This window comes from Cydia pomonella, chromosome 3 (assembly GCF_033807575.1).
Source record: "Cydia pomonella isolate Wapato2018A chromosome 3, ilCydPomo1, whole genome shotgun sequence".
In the NCBI taxonomy this organism is placed as follows: Eukaryota; Metazoa; Arthropoda; class Insecta; order Lepidoptera; family Tortricidae; genus Cydia; species Cydia pomonella.
Genome location: NC_084705.1, coordinates 31,399,563 through 31,424,553, shown reverse-complemented (window position 1 = coordinate 31,424,553; position 24,991 = coordinate 31,399,563).

Here is a 24,991-nt window from a genome sequence, read left to right as displayed (position 1 = left end):
TCAGCGAGCTATGGAGCGTAGTATTCTGAGCGTGAAGTTAACCGATCGCATTAAAAATACAATACTACGCTCCAAAACTGGAATAACTGATGTAGCTGAAACTGCCGCTAAGCTCAAATGGGACTGGGCAGGGCACGTCTGCCGTATGCCGGATGACCTGTGGGCCCAAACAGCCACCTGTTGGGTCCCACAGGTTGTAAGGCGTCACGGTAGACCTCGTCGGAGATGGCGGGACGAACTTGATGCCTTCGACAGAGACTGGTGGGAGACTTCCGAGGATAGGGACACGTGGAAGAATAAGAGGGAGGCCTTTGCCCAGCAGTGGGACAGTATGGGCTCATAATAAAATAATACATAATAATAAATAATTGCGAGTTATTACGCAGATTAAATAAAAAGACCTGGAATGTTGACAAAGAAAGTTATCGGTATAAACATGAAGATATCGGTGAAATATCAAAAATATTCCAATTTTCCTCTTAAATGTCCCATGATTGGAGCCGTTAAAGTACGCATTTTACTTCAGAATAAGAAATACAGCAGTGTATTAGGCAGGTTATTTAGTTGGGATTTCGGTTTCGTTCCGCCTCGGGAAATGTTCTAATTTCTTGCGTTGCCCTTAATAGGCAATCTTTGAAAGATTACCAGTGGGTGCAATTACACCTTACGACCATCTTACGACTATTAAATTTGTCGGAAAATGAAGTATACAATGAAGCCTGATAAGAAGAAAGGCGGTAAAAAATGTGCGGAAAATCAATCAGATCCGCGTTAATGTAGAAACATAAGAAAAATACATAAGTAATGTCTTTGTATTGAAAAACGCATTTACTTTACGAAAGAAAAAAAAATGTAAATGATCGTATTAGATTTGTGATTGTTACATATTTGCCGTGACTTATCTTTAAAAGAGTTTTTCATTAAAAAGACACTTCAAAATCGCTTACCTTTTTTCTAATTAAATTAAAATTAAAATTTATTTATTAAGGACAACATATGGTCCATAAATATGTTAGTTATAGCTTATCAGTTATGTTAGTAGCAACCGTAACCTAATAATTATTTAATAATTTATAAACAATAGCGACTTTGTCCTCTGACCGATTGCCCACAACAGAGGACAATCTAGCTTATTAGCTATCATGTTTGAATGAATGAATGAATGAATGAAAGTTTATTCACAAGAACATATGGTACATTAGATATCATTAAGTGTACATTATTGACCCTTGATATGCTCGGCCCTAGGGCATGTGAAAATTATTTGTATTGACACAGTTTATGCATGTCAAAGTAAAATACATTACATAAATGTCGTGTTTCCTAAAATATTATCAAATACAAACATTAAATTGTTAAATACAGACGTCAAGTTTTAAGTCTCAATCAGTTAGTCATTCAAATTCCGCACATAAATTCATCAAACTGTTAGCTAATAACTAGTTAAATCCAATTTACTTATTTATGTCAAAAATAAGTAATAATTAGAATCCATAATGTCAAAATGAACCAGTAATTAGAATCTATAATATTTTTATTTTATTTAATCGTATGGCTAGATATTTGTCAAGGTCGCTTACAGTATTAGTGAAACTTTAACTAATTAGGTACTATAATTTTACATCTAGCTCCTTCACCCATCGGGCTGCGTTTTCATCAGGGAGGAGCAAGTCCAGAGTATCTCCAGGGTATTTTCTCTTTGGGCAGTCGTAGATGATATGGTGCATGGATTGCACTGGCTCTCCGCAATCACACATTGGTGACTCTCTCCAGCCACACTTGAACATGTACTCTCCGCAAAGTCCATGTCCAGTTCTAAGCCTGTTCAGCTGGCACCACTCTCGTCTGGGGGCCGAAAAGCCGAATGGCTTTTGCGTGGGGTCATAGTGGGATGCAGTGGCCTTTGGTGGATTTAACTTCCATTCGCCTTTCCATCTAGTTTTTATATCGAAAGGTTTTTCCAGCAGATCAATCGCTGTCTGGTAGGGCGGATGTCGGGACTTCAAACGATGACGGGGTGGGGCCATAAACTCCTGGTGGACTGGTAAGTTTGGGTTTCCTGTTATTTTCTTAGCTTCATTTTTCAGTGCCAGTAGTCTTCTAAGGTGTGGAGGTGGTATGTGGCTAAGAGTTGGAAGCCATTGAACCGGGGTCGACTGAATCGTGCCCGATATGCAGCGCATAGTTTTGCGCAGCTGGACGTCGACCTTTTCTGTGTGGGCACTGTTAAGCCATACTGGAGCGCAATATTCCCCTGCGGAGTACACCAGGCTGAGCCCAGTTGTTCGCAATACGTCTGCACTAGCACCCCAAGACGTGCCCGTTAGCTTAATATGCAAGATATTATTGCGAGTCGCTAGCTTCTTATTCAACTTACCAAGATGAGAGCGGTATGTCAGCGAGCGGTCCAGGGTGACGCCAAGATATTTTGGTTGTGGGTTGTATCCTAGCACTCTACCGTCGAAGATAACCTTGGGGCAATATGAGGCCATTTGATTGTTCAGGTGGAAGGTAGAGACCTCGGTTTTGCTGGCGTTCGGTACTAGCCTCCATATTTTCAGATAGTTGTTCATCTTCTCTAAGTCTTGTGTCAGATGGTCTTCAGAGACTTTAAAGGTTTGATGCTGGTATGTGAGAGCAATGTCGTCAGCATATATAAACTTTCTGGAAGTCGTACTTGGGAGGTCGTGTGTATAAAGGTTGAAAAGTAGCGGAGCCAGTGACGAGCCCTGAGGTAGACCGTTTTGCAACTTTCTGATGCGGCTTTTCTTGTCTCCCAGATGCACCACGAACTCTCGACTACTGAGCATATTATTGATTAGGCTAGTAATTCGACGGCAGGGCACAGCCCTCATCAGCTTAAAAAGCAACCCATGTCGCCATACGGTATCGTAAGCTGCGGACAGGTCTACAAAGACAGCCACAGTTTTTAATTGGTTTTGGAAACCGGCCTCTATATGTGTAGTAAGCGACAAGACTTGATCAACGCAGTTACGGCCACTTCTGAATCCCGCCTGCTCCACAGGGACAATGTTGTCTATAAGTGGGGATATCCTGTGAGCGATGAGCTTTTACAATAGTTTGTAAACGCAGCTAAGTAAGGCTACTGGTCTGTAGCTTTTTGCGTCATCGGCCGGCTTTTCGGGCTTGAGAATTGCAATCACTTCAGCGAAGTTAAAATTCGAAGGTAGTTTATTTCTTGCCAGTATATCCGAAAAGAAAGCGGCCAGCCATTTAATACGCTTAGGACCAAGGTTCTTAATAAATTCATTATATATTCCATCACTCCCAGCAGCTTTACCATAAGCGAGTTGTTTGATGGCGGCTGTTGTTTCATCAAAAGTAAACGGCTTAGAGATATTCTCATCAACAGGGAGACTCTCTTTGAGAGTTTGCGAGAGTTTTTTGATGTTTTTTTAGCAATACGGTCTCCCTTTACTCGTGACGTATCTACGATGCGATTTGCAATAGATTCCGTCAATTTTTGTGAAGCATTTAAGTTTTTAGCCCCAGTTTTACCTGTCAGTTTATTGAGTACCCTCCATGCTTTTCTGCTCGATGTTTTAAAATTCATATTTTCGACAGTGGCTACCCATTTGTTCTTCCGCTTCGCATCTAGTGACTGAAGGAGGTCATGGCCCACCTCTTGGTCGATCTATAATGTCAAAACTTAAATGAAGTAATAATGAGAATTTATAATGTCAAAAGTTTACATGTCAAAATGAAATAATAATTAGAATTTATAATGTCAAAAGTTTACATGTCAAAATGAAATAATAATTAGAATTTATAATGTCAAAACTTTACATGCCAAAATGAAATAATAATTAGAATTTATAATGTCGAAAGTTTACAAGTCAAAATGAAATAATAATTAGAATTTATAATGTCAAAAGTTTACATGTCAAAATGAAGTTATAGCTAGAAATTATAATTAAAAGTTTAGAATGCTGTTGCTACTCCCGCGAACTCTGGCAAGCAGTGAGGCCGTTTTTTTGCGCCACACGGCATTAAAACCGTCCGTGCGCGCCTCGGCGAACATGGACGATGCGCTGCAGAAACGCGGAAGTCTCAACAGCATCCTAAAAGCATTACTATATTGAATGGAAATCTAATGCTAAATAAAACGGATTATAGGTATAATAAATTTAGAGGATGGGAGCTACATTTATCAGCAAGGTCTCATAAAATTAAAAAAATATATATATATCTTTATTTCAGACCCAGAAGTCCATATATGCCAATCAGATCCCACATAACCTAACGCTCTGACCATTGGAATCTGTATAGTTTTTTCTGTTACTTAGTAAAATTATATTACTAACCCATAGCTCGGAAAATTTACATAAATTAGTTATGTCAAATGCCCCATTTTTTATACCACGTCGGTGGCAAACAAGCACACGGCCCGCCTGATGGTAAGCAGTCACCGTAGCCTATAGACGCCTGAAACTCCAGAGGTGTTACATGCGCGTTGCCGACCCTAAGACCCGACCCTATTTTAAGACGTTTCAAAAGTCGAAAACTGTCCGCGTCGTGTAAAAGCCCTCTTGTAATCCGCTATTAATACGCAGCCGTCCAAAGATGTTTTTCAGCGGCAATTAGAAGGATCGACGGCTTTTGAGCTAGCGCCATCTTGTCCGGCGATTGCTTTTTTATAAAACGGAGATTTGGGCTGTTTGTGATTTTTGAACTGTCACAGATTGATTCTGAAGAGCTGGAGGAAATTCCTGTCAAAGTATAAAAATATTCATACACGCGTTACTGTCCAGTAAGTTTTTTTTTTTGCGATGAGGGTAGTTTTTTTTTATAGAACGTCGGTGGCAAACAAGCATACGGCCCGCCTGATGGTAAGCAGTCTCCGTAGCCTATGTACGCCTGCAACACCAGAGGAGTTACATGCGCGTTGCCGACCCTAACCCCCTCCCGCCCCTCGTTGAGCTTAGCAACCTTACTCACACAACACTATGAATAGGGTCTAGTGTTATTTGGCTGCGGTTTTCTGTAAGGTGGAGGTTCCCCAGTTGGGCTCTGCTCTAGATCTGGAATGACATCCGCTGTGCTGTGCCCTACCACACAAAGCGAGATGACATTCACAATGCCCATACCTCTCTTGTGGACGTAGTTTAAGAACGTACCCGGGTCCACGAGATATTACGACCACGAGAATAGTTTTATAAAAGTCTTTGAATGTTTGTGTCGTTGCGTTTTACCTTAACGTCGAAACTACTGAGTTTAGGAGACCTAGGTATAAACGAGGATATTCTGTAAGAAAACAATCAAGTCAAAGTTTCTTAAACTTTTTATTTGTTGATCGATTGGTTCGACATTGAACGTAGTATACTTACCTAACCTAGTCATTTCATCAAGGTCTCAATGTTAATTTCATATTTCGTATTGAACAACTTTTGAGAAAAGCCTTGTCTTGGTCTTGATCATATTACCGAACGATCGCGTTTAATGTCTTTCTATCAAATTAATATACCGTTTTTATGGTTCCGTACCCAAAGGGTAAAACGGAACTCTATTATTAACACTCCGCTGTCCGCCTGTCCGTCTGTCTGTCACCAGACTGTATCTCATGAACCATGATAGCTAGACAGTTGAAATTTTCACAGATGATGTATTTCTATTGTCGCTATAACAACAAATAAAAAATATTCCTCGGTGGGTAAGTCCGACTTTCCCAGTTTATTTCACAAGACGAAAAGCTCGTAATAATATATTTCACTCGTAATAATATATTTCGCTCGTAATAATATGTCTCAAGTCATTAAAAACCCACGTTCCCCCACAAACTCAGGGGTGTTACTAACAAGGTTCACTATAAAGTAGCATTCGCAGGCGTCGTAAACATCTACCCGACATGTTTAGTACCTCTGGAGTGTAATAGATTCCTTCTATAGTACAGCAAATGTGTAGTGAAAACTAAAAAGGGTGTTGAGAAATTGACAGTTTCTTAATTAGATAGGTATTTTAACATTGGTTTGTATAGTAATAGTAGATTTTTATCTATGAGATGAAGGGCCCCCATTTCTGTCGAGGTAGTTTGGCGCTCGAACGTAGTGAGAAAGAGCAAATTAATAGTTATTTGTTTTATACGGGGGCCAAGTTGTTGTTTAACCGCTCGTGTTAATACTGATACCCGAGCTCAAGCGTAGCGAGTGGTTCGAGAAGTAGAAACTTGAACGTTGCGAGGGTTTCAAGGCACGAGGGTTAAATAAACTTTGCTTCCAAGTGAAACACAAAAATTTTCACCATATCAACGCGAGGAAAATACATCCTATGCAATACCAAATGAATCAAATTAAATCCAAATGAACGTAATAAAAAAAATATCATTCAAAATCATCATTTAAAAGTCAATTCTTCGAATTAAAGAAACAATTCAAAATTTGCATCTGATTACTTTGCCCCACATGTGGATAAAATGCAACTTTCTCATTAGTTTTTGAACAATCAAAAGGGCATTTACCAGTTGGTGTGGTGAACGAATTATTGTTCATCACGGTGGACCAGACATCTTTAGAAGAGCTGTTTTTTGTTGTTTTTATTACAAGTATTCTCGCGGAGCGCCCACAGAGGCTTTGCGGAGCCCTAGGTCTCTAGGTCCCTAGCACACTTTGAGATTGTCTGAATTAGACTGTAACAGACACATTTGAACGCAAACTGTAGAGATTTTCCAGTTAGAAATAATATTCTATGGTGGTAGATATTTTTGGCGCGTTATTTCATCCACTGCAATTGATGCTGATTAATATTATGATGGTAATTAGAGTAACCGACTGAAATAATCACTCAGACATTTTGACACGTTCACGGCCAGAGACCTGCTAGGTGTGTTCTCTGTTCGTAGGTGCTTTTCGCTACGAAGCGGGCAAACCGTACTTTCGGTTACATTACAAGCGTAACGCGTAGCTCACGTTGACAGTAAATTGATTCGATGTCCATTAAAACGCGACATAAACGCAATTAGTGCACAATGTCAGTAAAACCATTGCAATCATAATAAATGTGATTACCTTCTTGAAATATGTCCGAATTTTTTTGACTGGGGCCATAACCGGCCACGCCCCACTAAACAAACACCTATTAACCCTACGTGTTACAGATAGCCCCCTCTGCAGAGCGTGCATGGAGGAGGAGGAGACAGCCGCCCACGTCATTCTTGAATGCCCAGGGGTGGCAGAATACCGGGCACAATACCTCGGTTCCCCGGGGTCTCTCCCAGAAGTCGTCGGCAACATCAAGGGTCTGCTAGGCTTCCTGGTAGAGTTGGGTTGGCAGGAGTAGTGCCGTCAACCCACCATCACGCAAAATAGGCGCGAATTGCGACGTCGAGTTGCGGAAACCCAGCCCGCGAATACGAATACGAATACGAATATCTCCGAATTTTTTAAGCAGGTTGGTTCCATTGCACCTATCAAATACCTTAAGAATATCAAAAGTACTAAAAATGCTCCCTTCGGTCGTGTTTTAATTTATCGCCAATCGTTGCGAATTACCTTTTTTTTTAGGTAGGATGGTAAACGAACAGACGGATCACCTGATGGTAAGCGATTACCGCCGCCCATGGACACCTGCAACACCAGAGGAGTTGCAAATGCGTTGCCGGCCTTTAAGATGGGAGTAAGCTCTTTTCTTGAAGGTTTAAAGGTCGTATCGGTCCGGAAATACCGCAGGCGACAGTTCATTCCACAGTTTAGCTGTGCGAGGCAGAAAGTTCCTGGAAAAACGCACAGTTGAGGACTGCCAACCATAAGTGGTAAGGATGGAAATGTTGTCGCGTAGGGCGATGGCGAAAAGAAGCGGCAGGGATTAATCCGAACAATTCCAGTTCGCACATGTATCGTACGCACAACGTTTTACAGAACATATGGCCCTTTAAGTTTACGACATAGTAATGTGCTAATTATCGTACTAGTGCGGTAAAATAGGACCATATGTACTGTAAAATATATTATGATAACTATTTTGCTAACTCTTCTTAGTGCGACCCAAATCTCGACTCAAACTTCTAATTCTAAAAAGTGTAATAAAAAGTTTACTTTACAGTTATCCTGACTACGGTTTTTTCCTAAACAAGCTTAAAACTCAAACTTAAATAGAATCTCATACTTAATCACGTACTTTTAATTAATTACACATCTCAAGAAACCCGTGAAATGCAAAAATCTTTATTTTGGCGCGAAATCCTTGATTCCCGCCTTCAAGCAATATGGCTGACTTGCAAAACGCCACCATAACTTTACCATCTCCACCAACCTCTAACTTTACTCTCAACCTTGATACTAAGTAATAAGGTTGTAGTTAGCATATTAAGATTATTAAGGTAATTGCAGGTGTATAGATAAGTTGGTGATCGTGTACAAAAGACTGATTGTGGCGACGGAAGCCTCGTAGGAGCGCCTTTGTACGCTGCGGCGTGTGTAGGTTAGGTTCTGCTTTTTCAAAGCGGATTGTTGATTTTCTAGGGACCCGTGTTAAATGAGGTGGAAGATAATGTCTTAGTAGAGAGTAAATACACTTTTAAATAAGGCTATATATCACTCCTCACGATGTTTTCCTTCACCGAAAAAAAAGTGCATGTGAAAGGTGTGTGTGAGGTGTGTGTGAGGCTTCAAAGGTGTATGTGAAGTCCCCAATCCGCATTGGGCTAGCGTGGGTACTATAGCCCGAGCCCTCTCGCACATGAGAGGAGGCCTGTGCCCAGCAGTAGGACGTATATAGGCTGAATTATTATTATTATTATATATCACTGTGTTAATCAATCGTATTAAGGCGCCACATCGCTTTTTAAAATACGGGTACAGAATTTTAATAACAGGTTATGTTAGCCTGCCAGTCTCTATCACAGAAGCGGTAAAGCTTAGTTCCTTCAAAATAAAACTAAAAAATTGACTCGTCAAACAAAGCTTTTATAGTTTTCAAGAATTTCTAGATTATAAAGAATAGTGTAATATAATTAATTAATTTAATTTGATCGTTTAGTATTAAATTGATAGATATAAGATGTGTATAAGTATGAAATTGTGACCTGTAATATCTTTTTACTAATAAATTATGTCTATGTCTATGAATTAGATCTGGATTAATTACGGATATAAATTAATTCATAACGTGTTATTAAGATCATAATGCGCCTGTTAATCGCATGTTAAAGTTTATAATAGGTTACCTGACGATATAAAAAACAAACCAACAACATTATTCAATGCTGTGCTGTGCCCTACCACATAAAGCGAGATGAGATTCACAGTGCCCATACCAGTGCCCAGTGCGCTCCCGGGCAGCCCGGACTGGCCTAGAAGCCCTCGCCCCTAGAAACGGGTACCAGAAAGACCCGCCCGTCGTCACGGGCGGCGATCAGAAACCGCCAAAAATCCAGAAAGGATGGAAAGGCCACTCACACCAAAGTTACTTTGGTGCGAAAGAAGCAAGGATCGAGTGCCCATACCTCTCTTTTGGACGTAGTTTAAGGACGTACCCAGGCCCGGCTAATTGATGCATATTCTCAAAAGGTGACCGTTTTAACTCGACAACCATTTTCTAAACTTCACCAAATTAAGATTCATACTAACTGGGCCACGTTCAAATATGCAAATACGACAAGATCCCCTCAGTTTCGAATAAACTTCACCGTCAAAGTGTCAAAGTTTTGCTTTTTACACGGAGCCGATACTTATTTGCATAATTCGCGGGTCACTCGTAATTTACTTATAATATAGAAAACTTTGATATTTTGGTTTCGAAGTAGTCAAGATTCTTAGATAGGATACTGTGTTGAAAAGTATTTTACTAGACTAGAAAGTTATACAGAATATTTATTTAGTCACTTGTAATAATTTACGGGCCAAATATTTAAAAGTCATATTGAGCAATTTTTACTATAGGACCAATCCGGAAATTGCGAAAAAAAAATTACTTTCCCATAGAAAATGTCAAGGTCAAACAGTAAAAATGTATGAAATATCCATTTTTCGCCATTTCGGGCTTGGTCCCGTAATAGAAGTTGCTCAGTATTCATTTAGCGCGTTCGTTTATACATTAAACTCTGTCAAATGATACCTCAAGTCTATGATAATCGTTTTGTCCCTATCTGTCATTTAGGCATTCGTGTTTGTTAGACAGAGACAAAATTTGACAGAAGTTTTTGGGGTTATTAATTGTTTCTCTTCGGAAATGGCCTACTAAGCTACGTTCGTAGCGCGACTTGTAGCGTGGTTTCCCCTTAGCGTCGTAGAGGTGCAAGGCGTACACTGCATCTCCACGGCCTTGAAATACACGCTCAAGGGGCAATATTGGTTTAATCATAACAAAAAGTTGACAGTTGACATGCGTATTCTGTGCGGCGGACTGTGGAATCAGAATCAGTTGGCCCCTTCGGAGCGTCTGGAGAAAAAAAGAAAGAAAATACATTTATTTAACGCCACAAAACATTACATTTGGAAAAAGAAGAACATACAGAGAAAAAAAACATTGGACGCTAAATCCCCACTCAGCATAATGCCGCGCACGCTCAAAACTGACGCCACAAATGTACGAGTATGGCGGTTGGAGATCGTGCACGCTCATGGCGCTCGGAGCGTCTGTTCCGTGGGCGCAGAACATTGGACGCTAAAATAGGATCCCCACTCAGCATAATGCCGCGCACGCTCAAAACTGACGCCACAAATGTACGAGTATGGCGGTTGGAGATCGTGCACGCTCATGGCGCTCGGAGCGTCTGTTCCGTGGGCGCAGAACATTGGACGCTAAAATAGGATCCCCACTCAGCATAATGCCGCGCACGCTCAAAACTGACGCCACAAATGTACGAGTATGGCGGTTGGAGATCGTGCACGCTCATGGCGCTCGGAGCGTCTGTTCCGTGGGCGCAGAGCGTTACAAGATGATACTGAAATAAAAACTACCGGAACAACCGGAAATAATGTTCGTTGATACTTAGATAAATGACCGTTATGTCTCGCCGTTTAAAAAATATGACAGCGAACAAGCCCCCCAAGGCTTAACTGCCGCTGTAATTTATTTATTTAACCTTTATATGCGACCTACGAGTGCAGTACAACAACGCTTTCAGGATGCTGATGGGGCTGCCTCGACACTGTAGCGCCTCCGGGATGTTTGCGGAGGCGCAAGTCGATGGCTTTGCGGCTATCATACGGAAGCGGTGCGCCTCTTTACTTAGCCGCTGGCGGGGCAGCGCTAACAGTATCATGATAGAGTTGTTGGACAGGTGGGACTCCCCTCTGCTGCAGCGGTGGCCAAAACTCCACTCTGTAGCAAAATAACAATGTATTTAGGTTAAAATTATTTTGTTATTCCCCTAACACTATTTTATAAGTTAAATGAAAATGTAAAAATGTAACTAACAACTATGGATTTTTTATCCGAAATAAAATCATTTTATTTATTATTTATTTATATATTGCATAAAAGAAAAAACCTTACAGTGCCTTACTTAATGTCATTAGGGATTCTCTACCAGTCAGTTAATCTTACAGTACAAAAGGCGGATCGTAATCTCTTATTCAATCTTAATATTATTATTATCTTATAGGGACCGTGCGTGTTGGAGGGTCTGCCATCTTGTGGCCTGAATCGGAACAATAAACATGTATATTTACACGTCACGTGTTTTCTTGTGCATAGTAGTATAAGGGGTCTAACCATAATATTAAAAGAACGGTAGGTGTGATCAAAATACATTTATTTGGCACAATGAATCTCCTCTTCCAATCTAACTAACCACACGACAGTAGTACGCTTGTCGCTCAGACAAGCAATTATATTGTATCGAGTTCTAACAAAACAAAACGTACTGACCTGCTAATAATACAATCAACGTAATCACTTGTAATTTGCATCGACTGTCATCGTTCGACTGTCATCGTTCGAATGTCACCTCCCGAATGCTCGTTCAATATTTAAGATGGAGGGATCGATCACGTGACTCTTCACGTGATCGATCGTTACAAATACTTTTAATACTATAGTTAGCTTATTTAATCTAGAAAAATGTATTATAATGACAAAATATCTATATAAACTAAACAGTATCCTTACAGCTCGGCCATCCTGCTAGAGCAAGTCCCTTTGCTCACCTACATTTACCATTAGGTTACATTTTAGATTTACTCGTTTCATATCAGTATATTACAAAATAAAGTATTTTAACTAAGCAATACGAATTTCAAAATTCTAAAAGTAAATCTGCAAGTAGACCTCAAGGACTCTTTTACAAGTCAATACAACATTTATAGTAACATCATGTAGTGACATGAAAAAATATAACAACATTTACAAATACAACGGCCAATACCTAGGTAAACATTACATTATAATTATCTTAAAATAAATAATGACTACAGTAAAACAGAGACATATTGTCTCTATGGTAAATAATACATTAAATCTGGAGATGTAAAAGGTCCCCAATGTCAGAGTACTAATACTAATAAGATTTGGAGGTGTACTGTCTCTCCAAGTGTCAACATGAAATCTATACTAAATAAATGAATCACGCCTAGACTGTTAAGCTAGCAGTTTCATAAAGTATACAGCTCACATAACTTAATTTGAATTATAATTTAATTTATTAACGTCTACAAAGCCTAATCGAAAGCATTTATTTTATAACAATAGTGCAATATTCACAAAAAATATCAATTAATCTAAATTACCTATATCCTAGACTATTAGCCATGATGATTACTCAGACCCATTCCATTTGGACTTTCAGTGTCATCGTCCCAATATCATCGTATGTTTTTATTTTTTTACTTTTACTAACTTAACACCCAAGACAAATAAAGATAATAATAAAATAATAATTAATTACGTTTATCATAGTAATATTGCTCAAGTGAATCTCCATATCGAGCTTTCTTGGACAGCATAGTTATTAAAACTTCCGTGTAATCATCACGACTTGGAAATAATTCTACAAGCTTCCTTTTCCACTCTGACCACGTGTATAGGTTAGTGCTGAGACCCTGGTACCAACATTTAGCAAGACCTGTAAGTTTCAGAAGCGTGAAATGTATAATCTCTTTCTCTGCCCACCCGTAAGTCTCAGCACACTCCTCTACTTTTGTAAGCCATGTAGGAATGGTTTGATCTTTCGATATTGGATCGAACTCGAGAATCTTCATCTCTTCAACATCTTTACGATGATTAGAAATTTACTTATAGTATTTTCACCAGATTCATTCAGGTAGTCTACTTACTATCTACGACACGATTGACGCATGGAGAGTGAGAGTACAACCTTTTATGTTTAGAGGTTACACGATAGTCGTCATCAGAACTACTACTATAAACATAGTGCCTCTTTCTCTCCATGCGTCCATACCGTATTGGACTTACATGATGTCGCGGATGCTTATAATTATGCTAGTTGTCTTCATAAGAGGAACTCCACTACCATCCGCAATTTCTTGCGCGCCCGTGCGTCTATGGCGACATGCTTCAACTGCACGGAACATGTCTGGACCCAAATTTGGTGTTCGTGAACGTGGCGCTCTCTCACACCGTAACTCGCAATCATACTCTTCATCATGCAGCAAGTGTTTGCGGCTTTGCCTACCTTTCAGGCTCCCTTCCGCTCCCTCACTTGGCATGGCAGATGATTTAGGCGTTGGACGTTCCCGAATCTCACATTCGTTAACGTCCACTTCCGCGACATTATGATCGGAGCTGCGCTTCTCTCTGCGCCCATTATTGCTGACCTTATCGTCATTTGCGTCCATCACTGAAACTTAGATTTGTTCGGATAATATCATTGTTCATTCAAAATTTTAATCGTCCTTACAAAAACATTACGATGCGGCATTTTGCAACATATGCTTAAAATATGATTAGGTAGAAAACACGTTGTTCTTTTAAAAGAGCTCTATCAGCCGACATGATAAATCAAGGTATCCTGATTTCAGTTAAGTTTTATTATTAATTTCTAATACCATTAAAACTATAATATTAGCATTTCCAATAAGCTGTAACAGCCCGAAATATCACCCCTGCCAATTTATTAAATTTCATCAAGTCCTGAGAGTTTTCAGGAAGCGACATGTCAGGTCCTTTCTGATAAAACTCTACACTATATAAAATATATTAATTTTAAATCAAGTTTTAGTCGTTTTCAGTAGCCTGAAATATCCTTTGTTGTTTTTATTATATTTGTTTGACATTTAGAATTTATTCTAGAAACAATCTAGACTAGTATTTTTTTATACATTTTTTTTGTATGACTATATTTTGGGAAGTTTTAGTATTAAATTTGATCTATGAATTATATTCATTAGTATTATATAGGGAATAATATTTACAACATCAATAAATTGCTCTGATAATTAGATTAAGATAATTATATGTAATACTGTCTTACTATTCATAAGTGCTTGTTGCTAGGCCTACATGAATAAAGTATATTTGAATTGATTGAATTGAATTATTGTTTCAAGCCATTTCTAATGATACCTTACGCAATGTCAAAACATTGGAATTTATCACGAGTTTCAGTCGCCATCAGCAGCCTTAAATATCGTTTCAGGCCGTTATGAATGAATCTCTACACAATATATGAGATTTGAAATTTTAACAAGTTTCCGTTATTTTCAGCAGCATGAAATATCTACACTATATCAAAACTCTAAATTTGCATCAATTATTAGTGTTTTTCGCAGCCTGAAATAACGTCTCAGGCCGCGTCAAAACGGTTTCATTATTTTTCTTATAAAAATCATCTTAATTCCCCTCGTCATGTTACATTAAAATTATCCTAACATCACAAGGTATTTATGTATATAAATCTATTATATAGATTTATTATTGATTGATTTATCATATCGTTTATTTTCTTTATACCAATAATTTGATCACTATTTGAATAAACAACTATTCAATTTGTTCATATAAATGTAAGACGAGCAAACTCAAGCTCACCTAGGGAATTCGAACAATAAAAAAACTAATAAAAAGAACAGGCAAGTTTGCATCATTGCCACACCATCACGCATCTAGCTTTAAGCATAACGTAAAAATATATATTTTCAATAAAAGTACAATAAAAAAACCATTTTATTGCGAACATCGAACTAGAATAACTATAAAAGACTGACTTGGGCTCAAAAATGACCCCTCGGCTACTGTGCCGAAAACGAATCGACTGTGCGAGTAGTTCGAAAAAACTCGCGCGATTTTCTAATGTAAATGTTGATGTCAACTTTAGCCAGTCTTCTCCGACAACACCGTCCTTGAAACGTCGGAGGTAAATTTAAAACTTAAGCGATTAAGTCCCATTTGTATAAGTTAAAGATGTGTAAAAATCGTGAAGGTTTAAATCAGTGAATTGACTGTACTAGGCGGAATTAGACAGCTTTAGTACGACAGCAGCCTTCTGTGGCATAACATGTCAGCCCATACAAAATTATTAATTCAGAAACCTATATCAAATGCCTTATTGTGCGTTTATTGGTACCAAAAATTCAATACAACACAAGAAGAAGAATGAGATTAATTGGTTTGTGTAAGTTCAATTCCTAAACATGATAAATAATTATTTAAATTAACAGACTGTTGTAGACTAATACGCTAAACCAAATGTCGTAACTGTATGTATTAGTTTCATAATAACTCATGCCCTTTTGGGCATACTTTGATACGGGGTGACAGAATGAGATGGCGTTATGCAACATTTTACTTTAAAGGAACTCCAATTACTTGTTCTTATGTAAAATATCCAGTACGGTGCAAATTTCTTGCCGATAAACTTCCTGTTTTATTTATTCAAGTTTCACAAAGGATCGTTACCGGTTTTCTGACTACCGGTTTAAAATTAGGTATAACCGGTTATAGTTGTATTTCGCAATTTTTATCACTAAAGCTTTGATTACAGGTATAATCAATAACGGTACTCATGTTTATTAGTGATTTTGCCATTAGACAACAATATCTGTATTTGACATTTTACCCTTAAAAACCATTACCGGTTATACATGTCAATGTCAATACACTCCTTTATTTGTGACTTCGAAGATGTTGCGCTTTGCGTATTGCTAAATTGTCAGAATATTTCAGACTTAGTACTTTGGCAAGGCTTTTCCTTTGCGAATAAAAATGAAGGACATCGTTACTTAAATAATTTACTTTCAGAAGCAAATAATATTAATCTAGGTACTACTACTACACTTCAGCCAGCTATGCAAAATATTATCACGTGACGTTACAGTATTATACCTATTTGTTGTGATTTAGTAGTAGTGTCTGATTGACATCTTACCTTTCAAGTACAATGAATGGCGGTATTGAATAAAGGTATTTAATATTGTAAATAGTCTATATATAACGGTAAAAACAAAAGCAAAATCAAAACAATACCTCTAATAGGAATATAGCTATTATTTTTATAGCGGTATTAGTTTGAGAATTTATTTACAGGTATTAAATAAAACCGGTTGCACAATCCCTGACCGGAACAGAAAATTATTTGGACAAAAATGCTGTTACTTTAAACAGGCAGGCACCAGGTTGTAGCGTACAACACGCGAATTTGTAGCGTACATTTCAAAGAAATTTATTACTATCAGACAGAAAATGGATAAGTGGGACTTGAAGATAAGGTTGTTCTTACGCTTACTTATATTTTTGGTTATTTCATATGTATTATATTTAAAACAAAACAATATATTCAGTTAAGAATAATATTTCAGATGGCACGTACTGAAAATATCTCGGAGAGTTCAATTGAATCTAGTAACATCCCAACAAAAGGTCGTATGATAAATAGTTAAATAATTTATTAAATTTTAAAATAAAACGTCGTCTCACTTATAATATTTTAACTTCAGGTTTCTTTCCATATTGCGTTGTTGTTTTGTATTATTTACATTTTATTGATACATAACTAAATACGTATATTAAACTTGGGAAACATTCAACACTGGCATTTTATAAAATTTTGTATGTACTTTCATTGTTCCAAAATACATAATACATATTAACATTACGTTTCAAATTTTGTATGTACCGACATACACTTATAAAGTATAAACATGCCTAATCTTGACAATAAATACGCGTCAAACAATAATTTATATGAATTGGTTCCATCTTAGTAAAATTATTGTAAGATTTGACAACGCCAAAATATTGTAACGCAACAACGGTTTGACGCATAGAATTTTATTATAGGCAATCAAAACTTTTATTGATCAATCACAACTTTTTGTTTAATAGCAGGAATTAGTTTATTGAATATAATTCGAAGCTGCAAGGATATATTCACGGTGAAGGGGTAGCTGTCAGTGTCAGTATGGCTGGTATTTTCTATGGAGAGCGTTGTCTATATATATATTCCGTCGCTGATTGCGAACCAATCAAAACATTATTAAATCAGACCGTTGTAATTGAAATTAATTGTATATTGAAGTAAAAATGAAAATATTCTAATTAAAATGCAACAATCCACCTTAGGTTTTATATTTTACTTATTGGATTTATTGGAAATTAATCCACGCTCCACGCCACCAATCCGGGCTCCACGGTGCCCTACATTTGGCGACAGATGGAGGTGGCGGTAAATTGTCAAAGAGAAACTGTTCCCTCGAAGTGGCAACTACCTTCAGTGATGAGGAAACCGATGCAAGTAGGAGGAGGAAATTATAATTATCTAGTGTAAAATATGTAACTGTTATTTTTGTCCTAACAACTCAGGATCTGTCCTGGCAAGCATACGTTTTACTTTTAACGTATGCACTCGTTTAATATTTCTCACGTAAGCTAATTCAGTTTTATGATGTTATTACATTACAATATTTTATTTTTTCGTTTACTATTTTTATTTATTTAGTTGTCTTATAAGCTAACATTATTTAAGTGTGAGCACTAACCTCACATAAAAAAATTATTAGTCAAAATAAGTGGTCAAACATAGACAAACAATATCATCAGTCGTTATGCGTCAGTAATTGTATTCATTGTGCCAGGGCCGATTAATTAACTTTTGCAGGCGGGATAAACGAGTGATTTGTTAAAATACTCGCCTATCCTCACTTCTGAGATATAAGGGGTCTAACCATAATATTAAAAGAACGGTAGGTGTGATCAAAATACATTTATTTGGCACAATGAATCTCCTCTTCCAATCTAACTAACCACACGACAGTAGTACGCTTGTCGCTCAGACAAGCAATTATATTGTATCGAGTTCTAACAAAACAAAACGTACTGACCTGCTAATAATACAATCAACGTAATCACTTGTAATTTGCATCGACTGTCATCGTTCGACTGTCATCGTTCGAATGTCACCTCCCGAATGCTCGTTCAATATTTAAGATGGAGGGATCGATCACGTGACTCTTCACGTGATCGATCGTTACAAATACTTTTAATACTATAGTTAGCTTATTTAATCTAGAAAAATGTATTATAATGACAAAATATCTATATAAACTAAACAGTATCCTTACAGTAGGTTCTGCCATCTTGTGGGCTACATCGGAACAATAAACATCACATTTGCGCCTCGCGCCAAAAATCTGACGGCTCCTGTGCTGCCTCCTACAGTTCATGCACGCTCCCTATAAGTACCTAAGTAGATTGTATAGATTTTAAAGCTATGGAGTATTTCATTTTACGAACACATTCCTATTTTTGTGACGAATATGTAATTATTGTACTGACTAATATATGCGGCTTTCATTATTTAATTAAAAATTCAAGCGTTTTAGGCCTCAGGTCTCAGGCCTGGTACAATCCCATCAGAGTTCCCATACAGGGATAAGTCTGCCTTTGTTGTATTTAATTTACTCTGTAACTGTGATTTTATTTCTATGTACTACTATTGGGAGCGTGCACGACTGTCACGCAACCTAGTGTCCGCAATTCTAGGGGAAAACGTCAATTCACTACATCTTATAAAACTACTCCAAAATTAAAAACTACTGAACGGATTTTCATACGACTTTCATCTATCAATAGAGTGATTCTTGAGGAAGGCTTAAGTATATAACTTGTTAAGGTTTTGTGTAAATTGTTTGAAATATAACGATGTTGTCGGAAAAAATCACGCTGGCTAGGAGCTTTAATCGAAAACGCTGCCTAATCCGTTTGAGCTATAACAAAACAATGTATGGTGGGGTTGTTTCTCATTCATAGGTCTACAAAAAAGTTTCCGATGTGAAATGTCTATCTTTCAAGGATAACTTACTATATCCATTCTTAACTTCTAGAAAAAGATCACGTAATATGTGGCATTTGCAAAGCTATTTACATGGATACATTATTAACAATTATCAAAATAAATACGTTAGTTATATTAAGCATTTCATACAGATTACAATGGTCCCTTACACCATACAATTTAAATGAATATTTCAGGAGTAATCGTAAATCAAAGTTTTATTTCGAGCCATATAATTGTACGAAATGTTAAAGACGCTATCCGCAGTTAGTTCAAATTCGGGATCGCTTTACCTACCCCCACCACGCACTTCGCACGGTCCCAATAAAGTATATATACATACATACATACAATTTAGAACAATTCACATCATTCGAAATACGCATTTTAATAAATAAATCACCTAATTACTTCTTAAGTAGAATATTTTTTAAGAAGAACGTGAGAGTTGGCTTTATTGAATATCTAACGTAGGTACCTATTTTATTATCAAGTATGAACCTATACCGTAGGAATAGTATATGTAGATATACTTGTACATAAGCAGTTATAGGTACAGTCACGTCTGAAAATATCGGTACGAAAAATGTGCCAAAAATATGTATACACTACCTTAATACCTATAATGGCAATAAAGTCGTGTATACATATTTTTGGCCCTTTTTTCGTATCGATATTTTCAGGCGTGACCGTAATAGTCTAAAGGACTGTATAGTTGCTCAGATAACAGTGCAGTGATGTTTGCATTGACCACACAATAGGGGTGACCCAGATAATAAACGTATACCTAACATATAGTTCAGATTAAATACCATGTGCAACTATCAGGGCTGTCTTAGCAATTATTAAATATTATATATTTTTTTTTTTATAACGATAGGCAAGCGTTTAACCACGATCTCACCTGATGGTAAGTGATGATGCGGTCTACGGTGGAGCACGCTTACCTATGAGATACCTATTTACCCTAGCCTTGAAGAGACCCAGATTGTACTCATGCGGAAACACAGACTCGGGCAGGGCATTCCACTCCTTGGCAGTTCGCATAAGAAATGTTGAAGCAAAACGCTTCGTGCGTATTTGTGGAATACCTACCATGAAGCGGTGCCGGAGTGCCGATTGTCTGGTAGTCCGATGGTGAAATGGGGACGGAGGAATAAGGTTGTGCAGTTCCTCGGCACACTCTCCGAAATGTATCCTGTAAAAGATCGTTAGGCTGGCAACCTTGCGACGATGCTCCAGACTTTGGAGTCGAGCATTCGTCAGATCGTCATCATTAATGATTCTCTTGGCTCTCCTCTCAACTGACTCGAGCGCCTCAAGCTGGTATTTTGCTGAACCATCCCACAGATGCGAACAGTATTCCACACACGATCGCACTTGTGCTAGGTAAAGGTCGAGCAGTTGCCTAGGTGTAAAATACTGCCTCACCTTGTTGAGGATGCCCAGCTTTTTTGCTGCTAACTGTGCTTTCGACTCGATGTGCGGGCCGAAGTTGAGTTTCGAAGTCAGCGAGATTCCGAGAAGCTCAAGATGGTCGGTTATCGGAAGGGATACATTTCGGAAAGTAGGAGTCAGATGGAATGGACTCCGTTTGGCGGAGATAAGACACGCCTGGGTCTTACTAGCATTGAACGAGACCAAATTGGCTTCACCCCAAACAGAGACTGCGTTTAGTGACACGTTCATGCGTTCGACCATTGCCTCCCTGAGCGACTGTATTTGGACTCCACTAGCTCGTGAATTGGGTATGTAGCTTTCAACAACCGTAGTGTCATCTGCATATCCGAACGTACCTGGTTTCAGCAGGTCGTTTATGTGGAGCAGGAAAAGGGTCGCTGAAAGCACAGACCCCTGAGGGACTCCGGCATTGATTGCCAATTGATCGGACGAGCAGCCATTAATGACCACACGAATCGATCGATCCCTCAGAAAGTCTGATACCCAGTCACAAAAACTAGGGGGAAAACCGAAGGACAGTAGCTTGCTAATAAGGCCCTCGTGCCAGACCCTGTCAAAAGCCTTCGATATATCTAGAGAGACGGCTAAAGCCTCTCCATTCTTTTCGATGGCCTCACTCCAGATATGGACAAATACTATACGGGACATTCTTACACAAATTGACCAAATCCCACGGTAAGCTCAAGAAGGCTTGTGTTGTGGGTACTCAGACGCTGTGGGTCAGTGGGTATATAATATACAAATACTTGGATACATAGAAAACATCCATAACCTAGGAAAAAATATCTGTGCTTATCACACAAGTAAATGCCCTTACCGGGATTCGCACCCAGGACAATCGGCTTCATAGGCAGGGTCACCCACTAGAGCAGACCGGACGTCAAATAGACAAGACTATGGCGAGGGATCTATCAATTGAATTAAATTTAATTATTATGTACCGCATATACTTCTTCAGCTAACAGTGATACAGTATAACCAATATGTAACACTACTTATAATGTTATACAGAACAAATTTATCAGAACAATGAAATATAAATTTAAATCTTATTGCCCTGACAATTTCTCTCTTCAAACCCGTAGAGAAATTCGAGATCAGATATTTTTGTTCAAAATCATACATGGCCTTATTGATTCTCCCAATCTTTTGTCTAAAATTTCAATTAGATGTCCTGATCGGCGAACTCGCTCCACAAGCCTATTTGCAATTAACTTTGGTCGTACTACATATGCAAGAAATAAGTTCTTAGCTAGAGCGTGTAGAACTTATAATGAAAAATTTTCTGATATTGATATATTCCATTTATCATTACAGCAGTTTGTTTCTGCAATAAAATGTACAGCTAATAATAATATTGATTAGTTAGCATATTTCAGCATACTTGCCAATTTGTTAATATTGTTTTCAACAGTTAGTGTTATTTGAGTTTTGCATGTTTTAATATTAATGTTAATTTCTGAGCAACATAATTGTTATTATTCATTAGTGGAAACTGTTTGGCTTATGAATGTGTAATCTGATTAACTATATGTGTTGTTTTTGCCTGTTTGTTTCCCAAAGGTTTAAATAAATAAATAAATACTCTTTGAGTATAATCTTTATATATATACGATAATGTCAAACAATAAGTAGACAAGAACTATAAATATTATTATTTCTATGTGTAGGTAGTTTTGCACATTGTAATTGGGTACTTGACACATAAATAAATAAATAAATAAATATTATAGGACGTTATTACACAAATTGACTAAGTCCCACAGTAAGCTCAATAAGGCTTGTGTTGAGGGTACTTAGACAACGATATATATAATATATAATAAATACTTAAATACATAGAAAACACCCATGACTCAGGAACAAATATCCATGCTCATCACACGAATAAATGCCCTTACCAGGATTTGAACCCGGGACCATCAGCTTCGTAGGCAGGGTCACTACCCACTAGGCCAAACCGGTCGTCAAACATGTTGAATATTATAACAAAATTTAGTTAAATGGATTGATAATGAGCCATCCATTATAAAAAAGTGGAATTTAAAAAATTATATTGCGATTATAAAAAAATACAAGGCTCCGAAGCCTCAAAAAAAATATTTTTTTGTCTTTCAAAAATAGAAAAGAAAATGGTACCATTCGATTCCTTACATTTTATTGAAAAATAAATTGTATGACAACTATACACATAAACGCAATATTTCAGGGTCAAAATGGCAATTTCCTTGATCTTCCATACATTTAGAACAGACTTATATGCTGTGACGTCACATAACATTATCATTTTGTTAGAAGCGTTTCAATCGTCGAGTGCGAGCGTCAGACTTTAACTGTCATTTCTGACCTTTGTGTTGCTTAAATGCCATGAGTCATATAGACATTTGATCCTCAGGAAAATCAAGATCGTTTGACATTATTTACAAAAAACAGTCAAGTAGCCAATTATGACAAAGGTGTATATATATTTTTACCTCAGCAGCTCGAACAATCCTAGGTTCGTCACTCCAGGGAGTGTGGAAAGTGCGAATTTCCTCACTCCAGGGAGTGAGACAAAGTAGCTTTTTAATTTAGTGAAGGCCATGAATACAGGAATAAAAAATTTACTTGACGTTGAATTTTTTTAACCTTTAATATGTTCTCACTACTGAGGTGAAAAATTGTATGTGTCACACGAGAGCAAAGTTATTTTACATCTCGTGTTTTTTGAGTCCCGAATAATAAAAACTAACTTTCCTCTCTTGTTGCACAGATAACTAGTCGCCCGCTGACGAATGCTGTAGTGTTGAAACGTCGGGATGTATTTTAAATTTATACGCGATATATCCGTTTACATAGTATTATTTCATGAGTAACTGTGGCCGTATCAGAAGACCATATTATTGTTTGTTTTTAAAGGTTAGATTTGACAAATCTGCGGGTCATCGTCATCGAGGATGACACGAAATCTAAGTGTCTTCAACGTCGTGTCACTGACAAATGACAGCGTGGTGAAAAAGGATCGATAATTTTACTAAAAATTTAAACTCTGGGCCGCTTCCCATTTCTTTCTCTGTCTTTGGCTTAAACTGTAGTTTTTAACGAGCTACAAAGAAACACATATACCTACAGAGGTAAACAACAGGCGGCTTTATCGCTAAAGAGCGATCTCTTCCAGACAATCTTTAGGTAGTGGAGAAATGAATACTAAGTTACTTTAATTTTTATCTAGTTACTTATTCTGAATGCTACTTTTATATCATTTACCGTATGTTACGAGTAGTGATAACCCTGTGGGTATGTGGCAAGGTGATGTGTGGAATGCGCGATAATCTGCGACATCTCAATACCAGGCATTCAGCGACGATATCCCAAGCCAACTGTTTACTGTGATACAATTATTGTATCTATATGAAAAAGAGATGTAGACGGTCTTGCCTCCCGCATTGGTTTCTACACCCACCATAAAATGTGTTTTTAACTTAAGCGAAAACCTATATACCTTTACCTTATAGTGAATTTTACGAGTCTAGATCTTCATGTTATTAAACGTTAGATTTGACAAACGCTATAGTGAATAGCCTGTGGATATGTGGTGAAGTGTATGGTACGATACTAGGCCTTCAGCGACAATCTCCCAAGCCAACTGTCTTACTGGTATGTTGGCATTCTATATGGAATGCTTTACACGATATTAGACAACAGCCTTACTTTCAAATCGTAAAAAAGTTGAAATCAATTTACGGGTAAGGGCCAACACACATACCCACGATACGACGTCGTCTCAGCGGCGTCCGTGCAACGTTAGGGCGTTGTATCGTGGGGCCAACACACACACCCACGATACGACGTTGTCTCACGTAGCGGCGTCGTGCAACGTTATGGCGTCGTATCGTGGGGCCAACACACATGCCCACGATACAACGTCGTGTCGTGAATGTGTGTTGGCCTTAAGTGTGGCTGCGGCTTTCACATTGGGGCTTGTTTACACATTGATTAGTGTTTATTGCGAGTTCATACATTTGCCGGTAAACGCAAATTGCCTAAGATCTTATACCAATTGAATACGTTCTTTTCGTATCGGTACCGGAAATACTGCAAGCGACAGTTCATTCCACAGTTCAGCAGTGCGAGGCAGAAAGTTCCTGGAAAAACGCACAGTTGAGGACTGCCAGCCATCTAATTGGTGAGGATGGAAACGCGTAGGGCGATGGCGAAAAGAAGCGGCAGGGATTAATCCAAACAATTCAACGTTCTGTGTTATGGCTGTTATGCCTGGTGCGTAAAATAAATATTGGTCTAGCTAGAGACATGTTTGTTTTGTATCAATAGTCACTTAAAAAAAACCTACTTCCGTGACGGATGTGG